Raw genomic sequence first — 9,165 nt, 5'->3', positions numbered from 1 at the left:
TTTCCAAAAATCCGTGAATTTAAAGTTGGGCCGGGTCAGGCCAAGGTTTGGTTAGTGGTCACTTTAATTTTTGACATCATTATCTTTATTTGTTTTTATTTAAGCAGGATATATTGTATTACTTGTCTTGCTAATTTCCGTATGTTACAATCATCCCTTTTATCGTTTTTATGTTGAGAATTTCTTATGAAAATATTCAAGATAGATGACATTAATAGAGTAATTTTGTCATGTTCAAATAAAATTTTTTACTTAGACAATACCAGTAATATTTGTAATCATTTTGTTCATTTTATGGCTTAAACAGAGATTCATGTAAATAGGGAGAGTGGTACACATGGAGGATATAAAATGACATCAAATGCCATTTAACTATTTTAGTATCTATGAAATCAAAATACCATGTAAATTAAAACAGTTTATTTGATTCATTGTCTACTGGATAAACGTACATTACAACCATAAACAACCATACATTTTTAGGATACAAGATGCATAGTAGCATCATTATTTTTTATTACACAATTAAAAGGAACGATTAAAATGCACATAATTAAAAAGCAAGGAAGGTAAAGCATTGTAGTCATTGATTAACTGCAACAGCAATGCAGCTAAACTAATCAAGCTAGCATGGTAGCTAATAGAGAGTTGATATTGCTTGGAGACCGGTAATCTTAGCAGTGATCTTGCCTCCAAGAATAGGGTCAACATACTCGCAACTGCTTCCAGACGCGTTCAATTTGACTTCAACTACGTTCCAATCGACTGGACCTATAGGTCCAGCTTCACAATAAGCCTGAAACACACGTGATTGATACAAAAATTAATTAAGAATAATACGTAACACAGTCATAATAGTTGACTCAATTCAATGATACGGCTAGCTAGATTAGTAGTTTGAATTACCTTGCCAGCAGCGGAATCAAAGGCAGCAACCCACTTACGAGCAGTGGAGTCGGTACCAGAAGCGTAGCAATAGCCCCACTTGACACCTTGAGGAAGAGGGCCTTTCTCCCTAAAATAGTAAGTTGTGAATCTATTCATATCAGGGAAGCTAGTCAGCGTATAGCCAGACCAAAAATGAACGTCGATTTTCGTCAGCTTGCTATCGGTGAAGTTTGTGGTAGGGCTGGTCAGCTCCACATCTCCAGCAAGTAGTTGTGCACCACCAGCCTCGCCCTCGGCCTTTCCCTTAACCTCCAGCTCCTTCACCAGCTTCTCATAGTGAGCTTCTGGATCCTGCAAATTTACCACAATTGGTTCGATAGTTGCCATGTTTCTCTCTTGCTTTTCGTTCGTAGTACCGTGTTCAATCCTGCAAAACCATACGTATGTGTACTATGTATTACTAACAACACTTAAACAAGAATCATATATTAATCAATTTATAAGAACGAAAAATAAAATTAACTTTGATTAAATTGAAGGGATCGGAGTAGTATATATATAACATACCCTTGAGTAATGCTTACTAAGTTTGAGAATGAGATTGTTAATTGTTGTGCATTGAGAAAAGCTTATCATTTCATGGTATTTATAGACTGCATGTGAGACTTAAGATGCCACATTTTTCTTGAATCGAATAATATATAAATATAATTATACAATAATACTTATTTATTAAGAAGCAAACTGCTAACTTTGATCTACCTCACCATGTGTTGGTGGATCCTTATGGCGTGCAATTTAATTAATAATACAATATACATTGGCAGATTGGCTGGCTTAGTAATTTAATACTCTTACCTCAAACCCTTGACAAGTGATGAGGGTGTTTTGAGGCCGAAATTCCCTTACTTTCTCTCCTAGGCCCTTACTCCTAAAGTACCTGAATTGAGAGTTTGAGACTACTAAACCAAAAAAAAAAAAAATAAATAAATAAAAATAAAAACAACCTTCATATACTACTAAACCATCTATGTATCTTATACTTTAGTAGAAATGTTCAAGTTTGGGTTTAAATCAAACTTGAACATTTTGTTTCAATTTTTTGTGTCCAATTGGGTTGGTCTATTTTGGGTTTAAGTCAAGCTAAATAATAGAGTTCATGCAAGTCAAATTCTTAATTAGTCACTATCAGATTAGGGCAGATTTAGTTGGGCCAGACAAGTATTTTACATCTTTAATTACTCCCTCCATTTCACTTTGTAAGTCTCATATACTATTTTGGGCGATTTAAATTGATATACCCATATGGGTTATATTTCTAACATTATTATATGGTGAATAATTTTCATAATTTGTGAACAATTAATCTAATTGGGTGTTTCAATTTTTATTTTTTTTCAATTTTAATTTTTATTAGTAACCAATATTTTTTTTTTTTTTGACAAGGGATAAAAGAAAGAAAAGAAACCTAATACATATTACTACTAAAGCAGATAAAAAGAACTGCAGCTTCCTGCAATCTGGTGTGCCCTGTGAACTCGATGTCTGTCTGCCTTGTAAATACCACAATGATGAAAGGTGGATCCGAGACGTTGTATCCGTTGTACAAGCCATAGATAGGATATGTCCCCCTTACCATCGCCTCGCAGAAGAGAGACGAGATTGTAAGAATCTGTAAAAAGCAGAGGCGACTGGACGTGATGTTTCGAAGCCCATTGTAGGGCATAGAAACAAGCTAAGGCTTCCGAATAGAGAGGTGAACTGCAAAGTCCTAAATTGCTCCCTCCAATAATCCTATCATCAAGAGGATCAACATTATCAAGGCACCACCCCATTCATGCGTGTCTTGTATCAGTGTACCAAGCTCCATCAATCTGGATCTGAACCAAGTTAGAGCCTGTACGAGATCTCCCCAGATGGGCGACATGAAATCCTAGCGGGGGCAAACCCCCTTGAATAGAAGAAGAGGGGGAAACTTGCACGATATCATCTGCATCTATAAAAATAGAGTGAGATTGTAGGATATTCAAGATGTGCAATTCAACAGGTTGCGTTATAGGCGTATCAGGATTGAACACCCTGTTATTCCTAAATAACCAAAGACCCCAAAGAGTGCCAACAAAGGTGCTGATGTTAGAACTCGAAATTCCATCCTGACTAATGAAAAGTCGGATATAATCCTGGATCCAATCTGAGAGAGAAAGGTGTCCATGTAGTTGTGAGTGGATTTCCAAACTTCCACCCCTCCATGCTGCCCTTGCAATTTTGCAATCCCTAAATAAATGATTAAAATCCTCAATGTGTGTGTTGCAGAGGTCACATGTCACATCCTGAATTGGGACTCCCCGGTGGTGGAGCTCGCTTTTCACCGCCAAACCGCTGTGGAGTAACTTCCATAAGAAGAGTTTCCACTTCGGTTGTAAATGAAGGGACCAAAGGGTTTTCCAAAAAGGATTAACAAGTTGAGGAGCATCCTGTTGTATGAGGAATGCGTAACCCGTCTTGACCGAATAATTCCCAGAGATTGTGCGCTCTCAGTACTGGAAGTCAGCTTCATTTACCTCAGGCGCTTCCATAGAAAGAATTGTAGAAGCATCAAAGGGTGTGAAACACTGTTGAACCTTATCAACATCCCAAGATAAAGTCTGCGGGTGAATGAAGTAATTGACCGTCCAATCTTTCGCCATATTCAGAAGGATACCTGGTTTGAATTCCGGAATAGTACCATTTTGCTTCAAAATCACTTCTTCTTCTAATCTTCCGGTTTCTATGAGTATTTGCTTCAAAATATTAATCGTTTCAATTACACCGTTTCATATTTATTCAGTTACCGAAATATTATGCAAAGTTATTACTCCAGCATTGTGTATGGAGACTTACTATTCAAATAATATAAGCTATGTTCATTGTCTTATATTTAAAACTATTGCATGTAAAAAAATTATTTATGTAAGGGGCCATTTTCTTACATTATGCCTAGAACGAACCCATAAATTTCCAGGAACGGGGCTGCTTGAGGGGAACCTTTAATGAAAATTCTACAGTGGTCGTTTGAAATATGACTATCATAATATTTTAACGATTATATAGTTTATAATTAAAGTTTTTTTTATCTAAGTAATTAATTATATTACTCTATTTTTGCTATAAAATATTGTTATCAACTTTTTTAAAATTTATCAAATTTTTAGTTTTATTTATGTAATTTTTTCTCTTATTTTATAGTTTCTCAAAAAATATTTATTTTATGTTGGATTAAAATTTTCAAAAATTATATTTGCATTGTATGAAATAGAATACTAATTGTTTCAAATTTATAGTGTGAAAAAATGAATCGCTCATATTATTTATCATTAAAATAATAAGATAGTCATATTTCAAACGACCGTTGTAGAAACACAACATTTAATGCATTCAAAACAATAGTAATGAGAAATAAATAGAGTTAACAATATTAAAATAATCTGAAACTAAATGATGAATGGCGTTTGCTACCAATTCGTTTCTATGTCGTAGATGCGATCATATTAGTGAGTTAAATTATGCATTACATAATTATTAAAATTTTTGAAGTATATATGTAGATTCAATGCCATGTGAAACAGGGGCGAAGCCAGGATTTTAAAGCTTTACGGGCCGACTAACACTTTAAAAAAAAAAATAATGTGAACATAGTTGGATATTCTAATTCTAAGGAAAAAAAATTCATTAAATCCTTATTTAAACCATGCATTCTACTAAAATATATACGAAGTATTTGTTAGATTCTTTTGTATGAGATATCCTACATATCAAAATAATAACACACATATCAATCTCGATGATGTACAAACACTTCCTCTATTCTTCTTGCATATATGCCTAGATTTACTAAGACAAGCTTCATAATATATTTCGTTAGCTATCAATATATCTAATTAAGTATAATCATTACCCAAAAAAAAAAGAAAAAAAAAATATACGATGTATTAATAAATTGAGATGAATCTAATAAGATAATTTTTAATTATATTGTATGTTATTTATAAATAGGAAATGACAAACAAAGTAGCTTAGGTGAATAAGGGGAAAAAAATTAAACGGATCATCTAAAAAAGTATAGTAATGAGTAAACTAATCCTAGTATTTAATTCTTAAACCTTAGCAATTAACATAAAGAAGAATTTTACAAATTATTTTAAATAATTAAGAAAATAAAATAAAACTACTGATTGGGTAGTGAAACAAATCAACAATTCTGAAGCCCTCAGTAATTGGGGTTTCAAAAAAAAAAAAAATACTAGTCTTGTCACTTAGGAGGCTTGATCCTAGGACCTAAAACATCAATCAATGAGATTCAAACCACTATGGCAAGCCTTCAATATATGTAAATAAGTAACAGGAAAATTATTTATTCTAAATATTTATAGGGGCTAGAGTTAAAATAATAAACCACGAAATTCGGCCATAGGGGGCCGGCCCTCCACCTGCCCCCCATGTAGCTTCGCCCTTGATGTGAAACGAAGATTTTAAAATGAACTTGGTACTTGGATGTAGTGTAGATGTTCGTCCATCTCCTTATATGGAGTGTTTCTCTATGGTAAAGTCGTTGATTTAGTTATTCGTTTCCCCTTAATGAATATATGGGCGTTAGGGTTTATATATAAACAAAACAACAATCTTTAATTTTGAACTATTATAGATTCAATATTGGTAAATATTTGTTGGGATCACAACAGTTGTCAATTTTCATATAGAAATCATCCTTATAGCTACAATAAATTGTTAAACCGTCTCTTCGAAGAGAATTTACATTCCACCAATGTTTTGAGGGATGTAGCACATTGCAACTTTGCAAGATCTATTCAATGATCATAGCTTTAGTGATTAAACCCTTTATTTTATTCATTTATGTATTTACTAAATTCATATTTCATTTGTAGATGCCGATAACTTTTTATAAATGAAATGATTTAGTTAAAAAAAAACAATAAATTAAAACAAAAAAAAAATGCATGGTACTTGGATTAGTTTGCTTACAATGTACGACATTTGATTTATGAAATTAAATGACCGACAATTGCTAACTATTCAGTTATGTGATTTATGAAACTAAATGATCGATGGTGTTATGTGATTTATGAAACTAAACAACAACGGTAATATGTGATTTATGAAACTAAATGACCGACAGTTGCTATCCAGTTTGCTACTCCATTTATTTTTTGTTTTGTAGATATGATCATATTAGTACTCATACTTCGTAATGTAAAGAAATTATGCATTTACATAGTAATTATATAAATTACTGAAAGAAGTACAAATTTAGGTTCGATACCATGTGAAGTGCAAGGTTTTAAAATTAACTTGGTACTTGGACCAGTTTGCTTCCTAAGTATGGCTTGTGATTAATAAAAGTTATCTTTAGTTTACGTAGTCATCATCAACTCATCATTTCTCGTTACAATACAATACTCACCTCTTCGAGGTTGTTGTAATTTATATATATTATAATAAGCGGAGTATAATGCATGCTCCACATTTTATTATCTTACAAATAAACTCCTTGATGCTCTCCTTGATCCTATCCATGCATGTTCAATGATTCCTAAAGTTAACGGTCAAACACGTCGATTTATGGAAGATGAGAATGAAGTAAAATCCTCTAATCCAAAAATCAATTCTTTTCAATTTTGTCATGAGTAGTAGTCCTTTATTTATTTATCTATTTATTTGTTTTATTAAGTGATATGACCCATCAATTTATGACCAATAATACTTTTAATTATTATTATATATAAAAAGTAAATATTTTGAACTAATACATTAAAACAATTTCAAGGAGTACTTATATGACCACTGCAAAATAATACCAATTCGTATAAAATAATACCAATCCTTTCATTGCTTAAACAACTAACCCCATCCTTTTTTTTTATATTTAAAATTTGTATGAACTGATCAAGTAATATGTAATTTTGTCATTATTTTCCGTACTCATACGCGTATTTAATACAAGAAAAATAAAAAATAGAGAATTGTGAAAACTACGGCCCTATTCTCTTCACCTTAAAAAAATAATATTAAGTAAAAATAATTTCAGTTCAGTAAAAATAAATTCAGTTCAGTAAAATTAATTTCAGTTCAGTAATAATAATATTAGTTCAGTAAAAATAAGTTCAGTTCAGTAAAATTCAATTTTCTTAAAGAAGAATTATAATAGAAAATCAGTAAAAATAATTTCAGTTCAGGAAAAATAATTTCAGTTCAGTAAAATTAATTTAAGTTGAGTAAAAATAATTTAAGTTCAGCAAATACAATTTTGTTTCAGTAAAAATAATTTCAGTTCAACAAAAATAAGGTGAAGAGAACGGGGCCTACATCATTATTTCATTTTAGTACGTAAAATTTATTAAACACTCGTAAGATTTGGAGTCACTTGAAATAGATTTTCATATCAAAGCTCCCTGATTTTTTGGGATACATAAACTGATATAGGCGCAAGGTTTCTACAATTAGCTTGGTTATTGGGCCAATTTGCTTGTAACGGAGTACTTGTGATAATTTCATGTACTTAATTAATAAAATACTATGATCCCATCTTGGGTTTGTAATATAATACTGTATCTGATCCAACTCGTGCTTTTAATCCCATTAATCTTAATATTAATATCCATTCATTCTACGTTAAGCTAGTGTGTGAATAGATTGCATTTTTGGGTGTTTGACTTTAAAGAATCCTGAAATTTGATCTTATGTACGTTGTATATGCCTATATGGTAAAATTCTCAAATCTTGTGTATTTGTCATTGCAAGAGTGCAAAACTAATAATGGTATAATGTTATGAAATTAACGAGGATTGATTGATTTATTAGGTAATATATGTATTTCATATGTGCTAAAATATATGACATACAAATATGAGAAATAAACTAGAAAATTGAACACACATATTTTGTATATATGGTCGGTTCGGTCAACATGACCTACGTTAATAGAGAAAGGGATACTATTTTCTTAAGTATTTATGCCATGGAGGATAGTATAGATACAATGAAGAAGGAGATACAACGCTCTATTTCCATCTTACAAAATCACTGTAGTAGTAGTAAAGCCGCCACCACCACCTTGCTATGCTTGCCAAAGCAACCACCATCGCCTTGCGCCGAACCACTAGCAAAAATTTGAACCAATTCAAATATGCTATAAGATATGATTAAAGTGCCACTCATTTATACTTCTTAATCAATTCTTAAAAGAAACCTCATTATTATTGTTGAGGAACAAAAACAAAGCAGAGAGAAGTAAATTTGGGGGATTGTTAAAAAAAAATTGTTGAAAGATAATGTTGAAAAGAGGATGAAATTTAATTAGGTGATTGAATGGATGGTAATGGGGGTAGAAAGAAAAGTGATAATAAAGTTGAAATGTTGGTGTTAATGGAGGTTGACGGAATTTATTAAGGGGTGATAAAATAATTTATTTTTAACTTTATGCAGTGTTAAAATAATTTTTTTTTTAAATAGTGTTAAAAAAAACAAGTTTTATCTTTTTTATGGTGTTAAAACTCAAAATTTCAAATAATCCAGTAAAATTTAAATTCAATATTGGTAACATAATAGAATATAATAAAATACAGGAAAATGATAAACATATCCCTAAAATAAATAAACGATAAAAATAAGTTTCAATCTATAATTTGAAGTTCTACTGAGTAATATATAATGCTTATTGGGGTATTTTGTGCTTAATCAAGCGCTTTTACATGATGTTTGGGGGGCTAAGGAGGTGTGTTAAGCCTCTCGTTAAGTGGTTTGGTTTTCGGGTTCCGGTAATTTCAGGCCGGGATGGTCCTTGTGTTGTGGTCTGTTTTGGTTCTTGAAGGTAGTCTTGGCTTGTATTTTTTTTTTTTTTTTGTTACTCCTTTTTACATGTCCAGTCGACAGAATAATGGTGGATTATCACTTGGTACTCATCGTTTCAGCTTAGCAATGGATTGTCAATCTATTGCTTTGAAAAACCTTTATCCCTACCTTGCTCTCCAATATGTGGGCTCCCAAAAGTTTCTTTTGGAGGTTTTTAGTATGGTAATGGTCTCTTCCTTAGAGAAGGGATCAAAGGTACCCACAGTTAAGGGTATCAAGCTTCTTGTAAAAGGGACTCAAATTATGTCGTTAAGCCATGGTCGTCTTTTATTACTACCTGTTTTATCTAATGTTAAAGACTCTTTGTGTCTTTTTGAGCCCGAGTTAATGTATGCCCCGCATGTTCTTTGCTTTTCCGTACTTTTCCCAACA

The sequence above is a fragment of the Chenopodium album genome, chromosome 5 (genome assembly GCF_948465745.1).
Source record: "Chenopodium album chromosome 5, dcCheAlbu1.1, whole genome shotgun sequence".
Lineage (NCBI taxonomy): Eukaryota > Viridiplantae > Streptophyta > Magnoliopsida > Caryophyllales > Amaranthaceae > Chenopodium > Chenopodium album.
The sequence above is the reverse complement of the archived record's forward strand: the minus strand, read 5'-3'. Positions refer to the sequence as shown.